General features: G+C 40.2%; 1 long non-coding RNA gene across 1 annotated transcript in view; it reads left to right on the top strand.

Moving 5' to 3' along the window:
• LOC100544066 overlaps nt 1-3,332 on the top strand; it is a 7,746-nt gene extending 4,414 nt beyond the window's left edge. Inside the window, exons 2-3 of the long non-coding RNA XR_796416.3 lie at nt 2,144-2,191; nt 2,278-3,332. This is a non-coding gene — a long non-coding RNA (uncharacterized LOC100544066). The remainder of the gene's footprint in view (nt 1-2,143; nt 2,192-2,277) is intronic.
• The last annotated feature ends 5,676 nt before the right edge of the window (nt 3,333-9,008 follow it).

Genomic DNA, 9,008 nt, shown 5'->3' with positions numbered 1-9,008 from the left:
AATTGTCTTTAAAAAAAACAAAAAACAGTTTTCTCAGCAATAAAATTGTACCTAAGACAAAGAGTAGAGGCCTGTTACTGTGGGAGCATGTGGTAGCTGCAGACTGCGTGGGAGGCCAGAAACACGGGTGTCAGTGAAGAGGAACTTCAGTTTGAATGGCTGCAGCTTGCAAATTTACCATGATTTGGAGATGTAATTTAGTTCCAACCTTTGTAGGTTTAATCCACAAGTTCTGGAGTGTTTTGTGGAATGTGTGTGATCAGGGGAAGCAGGGGGGATTTTGTTTTTGTCAAGGATTTGCTTTTATTACAAGCATCAAGTGTGACTGAATTGGCATAACCCCAAACATACACAGGCAAATATGCTGTTTCCACTACTCGAGTGGTGGCAGCAAGTGCCAGTGGCACAAGAGTGCTGCCTATCTATATTTGGGGTTGTACTACAGCTTCGATTTTTTTTTATTTTTTTAAAGAATACTGGTGGCTGGAATCTGTTAAATCCACTGTGTGGCATACACTGGAGGGGAATATTGGAGTGCCAGTTGAATGATAGTTGAAGGATTCTGTTAGATTACTCATATTTGTTTCTCACCTATTTTTTTTAGGCCCGTAGTAAGGATCTTTGCCATCCCAAAGGGTTTTGCTCAACAGATACCGTAGATACTCAGCAGAGGTTAAACTAGTCTGATCTGGAAAGAGACAGTGCTTTTCAGGATATCCACAAGTGTATAGTGCATTGCACTAACTCCTGACTTCTCTACCTAGCAACATCTTGGGCCAACCTGCATGGAAAAGAATGGAAACTAACACCATTTAATGAATGCTGTAATAGATCCCAACGCCAGCTGTATGGCCTTGGTGCTGTCTGTGTTTGGCACTCCAGATTACGTAACTTGTTCTGATATCTTTGTTTAGATGTCTCCATTCTTGTGAACAGCAGCTCGGTTTCTATTTTATGATGATATTATGTGAGCACCAGATGGGAAATACCTCTTGTATTTCATCTTGTTCTGTACGGGATCTTCAGTTCATAATGTCAACTAGGCCGTAACTGTCACAATAGCTGTTCTGTCAGTGAAGAGCTCCAGGCTGCTGCTGCTGGGCACCAGACATTCTCCATCTCCTTTGATCTTGTGGAAATTTTCCAATTAATTTCAGTCTTGGCATTGACTTTACTTGCATCAAAAGAAGATACTGGAAGCTGTGTGAATTAGAATCAAGCTTGTTTATTTTAGCTACCTTGTTTATAAAATAACAACATTTGGCTTAATGATTGGTTGAATGTAAAAACTACAGTGTTACGGTAGCATAATGGGAAGTAAAAGTAAAAGCTGTTTAGCCACTGTTCATTGTGGGTTCAACTACTTCTCCATTATTAGAGCAGGTTTTAATTGGTAGCACAGGGTATTTTATAACTTTTTTTTAAAACAAGTCCTTAACTGAAACAATTGTCTGAGCAGCTGTTAAATGTAGACCTGAGAAAAAGCTTGAGCTTGTTACTGGCGCAGCAGCAGCAGGGAAACGCCGGGTGACCTATGGGTTTCCCCCTTGCCCACACACAGTTCCTTGTGAGCTCTGTGTTGTGTAACTGCTTGAAAGGAATAAAAGGCTGTGACTTTATGTTTGGGCAAGAGTGTTCTCTAATTTAAATGTGAGAAAATAGGCTTTTGTAGAGAATAGACTTTGACCGGAATCTGAGTTTTTCTGCCTTCGTCTGTCAGGAGGAAGGGAAAATGTTTTACAGAAACCTTTTCTTCAAGATTGCTTGAATTGATTTTGTTTTCATGGCTTCAAAGGTAGCACTAGGCAGCCAGATTCGATTTCACCTTCCCATTCAGCAGGACACTCCTTACGTTTCAGCTTGTTGCAGAGTCTGTATCTCTCTAGTTTTGCAGTTCAACAGAAGGTCAACCAGTAAAAACAACGTCAACAAAAATGAAAGGATGTATTTGAGGCCAGTTGTTATTTCTGGAGAGTGAGTAGAGAGCTGTAACTTTGCTTTGCATCTGGTAAAATGAGAAACCCTAGTTTTTGTTTAAAAGCAGTGATTGGCACGTGTATTGTAGGATAGCTGAGATTCATTCCTACAAATTTATGCTTGGATTATCTTTGGACAATTCTCAGTTTATTTTTTTTTATTTCAGACTCCGTGAAAGCAGAAGGCCAGTTGGAATGGCAGGCAGAATAAGTGGGTGAGTTTATATATAAAACTGACTAACTTTGGTTTTTAAATATTTACAGATTTGTTAAATACAAAATTTCTTATTGGTGCCAACAGCCTGACTCCGTTGGTGTTTAAGTGGAGCTCTGGTATTCTAGTGCATTCTTTTACCTCTGCTTCTGTTGCGTTGCAAGCTGTGCTAGAGAAGACGTAGGAAATTCATTTTACCCAATCAGCAATTGTAACAATGGACTACAAACCTGCAGAGCAAGCCAGTTTGCTGGAAAACAGGAATTCCTGCAGCGCAGCACTTGTCACAGACTATCCAAAGAGGGCAAAGATTCAGGAAAGTGAATAAATTGAACATTGATTGAATGAGGTCAGGAACAGTCTCCCGGAGGAGAGCCCTGCCCTAAAATACTACTTTGAGAGTATAAGCCAATTTAATGCGCAGATTAACCCTTCTCATTTGAGCAAACTTATGTGCAATCCTGGATCTTTGCAGATCACGACTGGACACTTCACAAAAAAAAAATAAAAAAAAATCTGTGTACTATATTTGCTTAAAAAATAAATCCTAACTTGTCTTGTTACACCTGTTAATTTTACTTTTTCATTGACAATATTTGCAACATAAATGTATATTTGACTTAACACAATATCCTACATTTGGTATAATAACTCAGGTTGTTGACAAAATTATTCTGTGAGGCTCAGTACCACCTCTTCGTTCTTCTCTGAAGAAAATTCTTTAACCATTGCTGTCATTTCCAGAAGTAATTTATAGCCCACTTTGCATTGCAAAATTCTTGAACAGATTTAATAGCTGACCTAAATTACTGCTCTTGTTTTATCCTCATAGAATAGTTAGCATCTTGAACATCAGACCAGACTTCTGTGGTCTGATGTTCATGAAAATCATTCATTGGTTCATGGTTTAATTGTTTTACATCTCTGTATTTTGTTTTCTTTTCCTTTCCCCTTGCATACTAGGGAGTATGATCAAGGTAATACTATGATCCAGTAACGCGCTTGATGGTAAGGGTATGCCTTTAGTTGTTTCAGGAAAAAAAAAAACCAACTGCCGTTATCTGCTCTCCTTTAACTTTCTTGATAGTTTCAATAATATGCTTAACATGAAGTGTTTGTAAATCGATTTAAAAAAAAAAAAATGTTTGTGACTTCACCTAAATAAATTTTTATATATATAAATACTGTTCTTGATCTTAGTCTTTGTTTTTTTTTTTCCCCTCCCTTGCTCTTACACTGTCACTTCCCATTCTGTAGCCACCTTTTTCCATGACCTCTGAGCTTTTACAGAATTTGTGATTTTCAATTAGGAAAGCAAAACAAAGCCATAATGTTGTCTAGAACAAAAATCAGCCTTCAAAATTGACTTTCAATATTTCGATATTTGAAGGTTGTAACTGTAGTTGTCATAGCTTATTTATGTTCGCCATTTGCTGAGACAACAGCAGCATCAGGCCTGGATCTGTCTGACAGTCTGCAATATTGAAATACCAGTATTTCAAGTGGTCTCTGAAATGGGATTGTGATCCAGTGCCGGCTGATACTAGCATTCAGTAGGACAGAATGTAGAACAGTTTCACAAATGTAGTTACAAGCTGTAAAAATCTTTCATTTTTGAGAATGTGCTCAGCGTAATCGCATGCAGCATTTTTTCCCTGTTCTGTTTTCTTTAGAAATTGAATTTTTGTTACTTGCTGATCTGTAATAGCAGCAGGATCTGGGGGGACAGGAGAGCATCACGTGGCGGGAGAAGCAAGGAAGGATGAGCAGACATTGGTCACCTTTGTCCCAGTGACAAATTGCACAAGTGTGAGTTTTAACCTACTGACTCAGGGCAGCAAAGCAGCATCTCTGCTTTTCCTGTCTTACTTGGTAGCAGCATATCCAGCTGGAGTCTGTTGCATTTCCTATGCACTTTGCTGAATCCTTCTGCCAAGAATCTTGGTTTTGTTCGTCAGTCTCTCCAGTCCCCATGCAGGCTGGTGCCCTTCCTGGCACATTGTCACCTCCCAGTTTCCTGGCTGGCTGCTGGGACTGGGTCAGACCACCCTGTCTTCTGTGTCTGTTGGAGGCCATTTCCAGGACTCTGCCCTTCTCTCCGGTGTTGTTGACTTTTAAAATTGCTTCCTGCTTTCAAAAGGAAATTTGTCTTTCAAATCATTAGTGATGTTTTTACAACATACAGGATCTCCTCTTAAGCTCCCCCTGCCTTTTTTTTTTTTTTAATTTCCAGTTCTTCATGAACCTGGCTTTCATCAGTGTCTTTGAGCTACCCAGTAATTTCACTGTGTGCCCTTGCTTTGGTGTTGACTGCTGGACACATACTTCTCTGCTTGTTGCTTGTAAGCTTCTGCATGAAAATTCCCTTTCTAGTTTCTCAGTTCAACTTCAGTGAGTTTCGTCAGTTTGGAGCGCTTGGTTACTGCTGGATTTGCTTTTGTCAATGGCTCTGGGTGAGTCCTGCTCTTACTACTCCTCGGGTTGCTGTGTCCCTGTTGGGTCAGTGTGCTGGCTGTGTTGAAAGGAGGGCGTGCAGAACCTCCTACCTTTAGCTCAGCACTGATTAAGTAGATTTCTTCTAGTGATTACAAGCCAAGCTTGCTGTCATTTACATAATATAGTGGGCAGCATGGAGATGTGTGCTGTCTGAAAGCAGGCATTGAGGGTAACCATTTGACTGAGTGATGTGTGAAGAATACAGCATAAAGTATGTGAGAGGACTAGAGTGGAAGTCAATCGTGACTTTATTATCCATACACTATGACTGTAGCAGAAATTGGGAAAACATAATTTTTTAAATACTGTTTTGGTAACTTCTGCTACTTAGGTAGGATGGGAAGATGCTCACTCTTCAGTGTTCCTGCAATTTCTGATGCTTTGCTTGAAATAAATCTTGATCATTTGTATCAAGCTGCAGCAAAGATGGAAGACTGATGTAATTTCCAGTTGGGAAATTCTGAAATGCGTGGATTTGTTAGGGAGGACCAGCATGGTACAGAAAAATAGTTTTCTTTTGGTTGACTGGAATTGTGTCACGTAGTTCAGGGGGTAATTTCAGATAAGTTAATTGTTAGGGATTTCTGGCAAGACAGGTACTTTTTTCACAGATGTGCTTTTTCTGGACCGGATTGATAAGCGTTCTTATTACAAAGGGCTAATTAAAACCTGCGCAGCATGACTGGCAGCACTGTGTTGCAACTTGGAAAGGGATGAGACAAAACTGTGTAAACCTGGGCAAACTTGCAGGGCCAGGGAGTTCAAAGTCAGTTTACAGCAAAGGTAGAGTCAAATCATTGGTTGTTCATGTGCAGCAGTGAGATGCGAGCATCTGAAAAATGAGACTTAGTACTTCTTTGCCCTTATCTACTGTAGTGATGGGTCATAAATGCAAGCCAGCAGAACATTTTGCACATGAGGTAACCCTTCACATATGCAGTTCAGGAAAATTATTACTTTTGGGCTCTGATGAAATCCTGTTGGTTTTTCAATGTGCCTCCGATTCAAGCCTAAATTGTTGCTTTCCTATCCTGCTCTTTCTCGCATTACCTCATTGGCTGTGGTTTTCTCCTTGATAAAAATCTGGTGAATGCACCAGTGTGTTCTGAGAGCCAGCCTTAGGGTCAGGCAATGTCTGCTGGTCTGTCTGCACACACACAGCCTTTCACACTGATGTACGTAGTTATACCAAGTTAATATGGTCCACTACGAATAAATTTCATAAACATCTAGGTTACCTTGTATCTAACTGTGTGGATGGAGTACACATGGGAGAAATGAGGCTACCTGCAAGGCTCATGTGTTTGTCAGGAGGTGGTGCAGCTAGTCACAGATCTATCTGTGCACTCCCAAGGTAAAATCAAAACCAAAACCCCAGAGACCGTTATAAGCAGTGAGTGGTGGGATGTGAGTCAGTGCTAACAACTGAAGTGTTTCTGGAAATGCTGCCTAGTAAAGTTATCAAATATTTTGGGGGCCATCTGCTTAGTAGGGACTGCAACAATTGACAATGTCTATGGGAGTGCTTTTGGCAGTTCTTTTAGCAGAGCAATTGTGTCCCTGAAAATTTGATTATAGAGAAATTGTGATTATAAAGAAATTACAAAGCTAGATCATACTTCTCCCCTCTCATTTTAGCTCTTTAGTTTGACTGTCACAGTGTCCCAAAGTTCAATGTGCAGTAGCTGAGCACATACGTTCTTATGTGTATAATTTTCTGGGTCTAGCACTCTTTTCTATTTGCTCAGGTTTTTATTCTTGGGAGTTCTCACCAAAACTGGTTGGCATCTTTGTACTGTGGCAGCCTACTGGGCAACCAGCAAAGTGGTATCTGAAGTTTAAAAAACAGAAACATGTATGGTATCTTTATAATATTCATAAATTTGAAATATTTTGAGAAGTACTTGTACCTTTTTTTGGTGATTCTTGCTTTTTCTTTACCTTAGAGAACACTTTTTCTTCTTCCCAGTGTCTCAGTGCAGTGTTGCTGTGTGAGTATTTCTAGGGCATCAGGGGGAATGCTTACATCCAAACAAACTCCGTTTTCTTTGAATTTTTTAATTGTGGATATTTGAGGCCATAAAATCCTTTTTACTCAGTCACTCCTTAGCTTCCTTTGTTACACTCTACATGCGTAGAGTCAAAAACTCAGCATTCACTTCCATGTTTTTTGTTTTCTGAATCTTGTAACACTACTACTGGATCTGCACCTACTTCACTGGATGTCAGAAATGCCACTGTCTGCTTTAAATGACACTCCTAATGATCTAAAGTCAGGAATGACTTTAAAAACTGAAACATGGTTTACATTTGCTTTAGATATTTCAAACGCATGTTGTCCATACTGTCCATAAATAAATGCACTGTTTGTAAGACACTGTTAAATTTGTTTGCATATGAAGCTTCAGTGTATTCACGTGTGTGACTTTTTCTTCAAAGGCAGATAGATGGAGGCAGCTGAAGGGCTGGTTGTGCTGACTATGCAGCTGATGGGGCTGTCATCTCTAAGCTGCAAGGCAGCATGGTGGCAGGGCCCCTGGACTGTGTCTATGTATCGGTCTTCCTGGTGTTGGCAGGACAAGACAACTTCCTCAAAGGGTCTAGCAGATCAAGAGCTCTTACCTCCACTGCCCAGGCTTTCCACCCTTCCTTTTGTTGCTCTGGCCTTTATCTTCCACCATAGCTCCCTCTGCTCTGTTTTGTTTTTTCAGTTATTTGTTTTGTCCCCACTCTGTAACAGTCAAATGTCAGTCATGCTCTGGTGCTTGGAAGGAAGGAAGGAGTAGCACTTTGTGCACACAGATATTGTTCTCTACCCAATGTGTGTCTCCTGGTGATTATACAGTGTGCCAAACAGGCGTTTTTTCTTCTTAAAGCTGAGGAATGAGGTTTATACAACTATTTAACAGGGATTCTGGAGTTAGAAATGTTTGCAATCTTGAATTCCTGGCAATGGAATACAGTTTGGTTCAAGGTTAGAAACTGTGTGGGGTGCTTCTGCTCAGAGAGTGCAAGTGTGTATCTTGCTTCCTTTGGTGTGACTGCAGATAATGAGAGGGATTTGAAGCAATGGATTTATCAAAGTGCTCTGCATTGAGAGGAGAAGTATTTCACATTTCTCCTTTCCATGTTATTTTTCACATCCTTTTTTCCTCATCAGCCATCTCCCATGTCAGGTGAGTGTTCTGTTACGAGCTACTGGTGGATAACAGGAGAAATCTTCATTACATTTGATCATTAAAGGAAATGCGTGACTTTTTACATCTTCAAGAACGGAGATTTTCCATAAGAAGCACAATAAATTTGGTGGTATTGAAGGGCAAAAAGGTTGCTTAAGGGGGTCTGGTCTATCCTCTTCTTTCCCTCTAAGAAAAAGGAGATTCAGTTACACAGCTTGATGTGGTACAGGTCAGTGAAAAAACTACTTGTAGAGTGTCTTGGGGAAGAGTGGTAATGAAAGGTAAATAAAAGCACACATCCTTACCGGTGTGCAGTGCCTTGCAGCAAATATGTGAGCAGAAGCAGCTCTGGTGGGTAGGTGAAGGTGGGCTGGCTGCTGGTGATTCCACTCCACCAAGCACAAGAGCACTTTATGGAACTGGCTATAAAAATTGCTCCTGTTGTTGCTTCTTAGCAAGGAGACAAAGTGCTTAGCTTGTATAATTGGCATGTGCAACAAATAACAATGTACAACCTACAGTTGCAAATGCTTTTTTTTTGCTAGGAGAGTGGGTGGTAATTTGTATGCAACATTTCTGAAAATGAGTATTGTGTATTAAACATATTGATTGCATGCAAATGAGAAGGAATAAAACTGACTCTTCCAATGCAAACAAGGTACAGAATGATACATTTACCTTTGTTAAGATTACTCACTGTTTTGTGGCTTTGTTAGCAAGCATTTAAAAACTGTATTCCTTTTCTCAATGCTGAAATGTGGGAAACATACAGTTCTAGCATGTTACAACACTAGAGGCCAGGCAAGTTGCTTGTGCTCTGTGTTGTGCAGAGATACATACATATATATATATACATATGTATATATATGTGTATGTATGTATGTCTTGGTTGTTCTTCAGAATAGAGAGGAATGGATAAGTGCAACCTTCACATCCCTCTTGCATGAGGAAGCTGTTAGTGTGGAGTTATTCCCAAAGTTAAGAAGCTGCAAACAAGACCTTGGGCCACTGGTTCCCTGTGATTCATGGCAACTGAGCTGTTGGACCTTTGATTCTCTTGGCCTCTCCAGCCCATAGTTCCATAGGAATAATGAATTTCCAGAGTGTGGACCAAGGTATCCATCTTGTTTGTGGGAGGGCTTT

The sequence above is a fragment of the Meleagris gallopavo genome, chromosome 1, assembly GCF_000146605.3.
Source record: "Meleagris gallopavo isolate NT-WF06-2002-E0010 breed Aviagen turkey brand Nicholas breeding stock chromosome 1, Turkey_5.1, whole genome shotgun sequence".
Taxonomy (NCBI): domain Eukaryota; kingdom Metazoa; phylum Chordata; class Aves; order Galliformes; family Phasianidae; genus Meleagris; species Meleagris gallopavo.
Note: the sequence above shows the minus strand (reverse complement) of the source record. Positions and strands in the feature narration are given on the sequence as shown.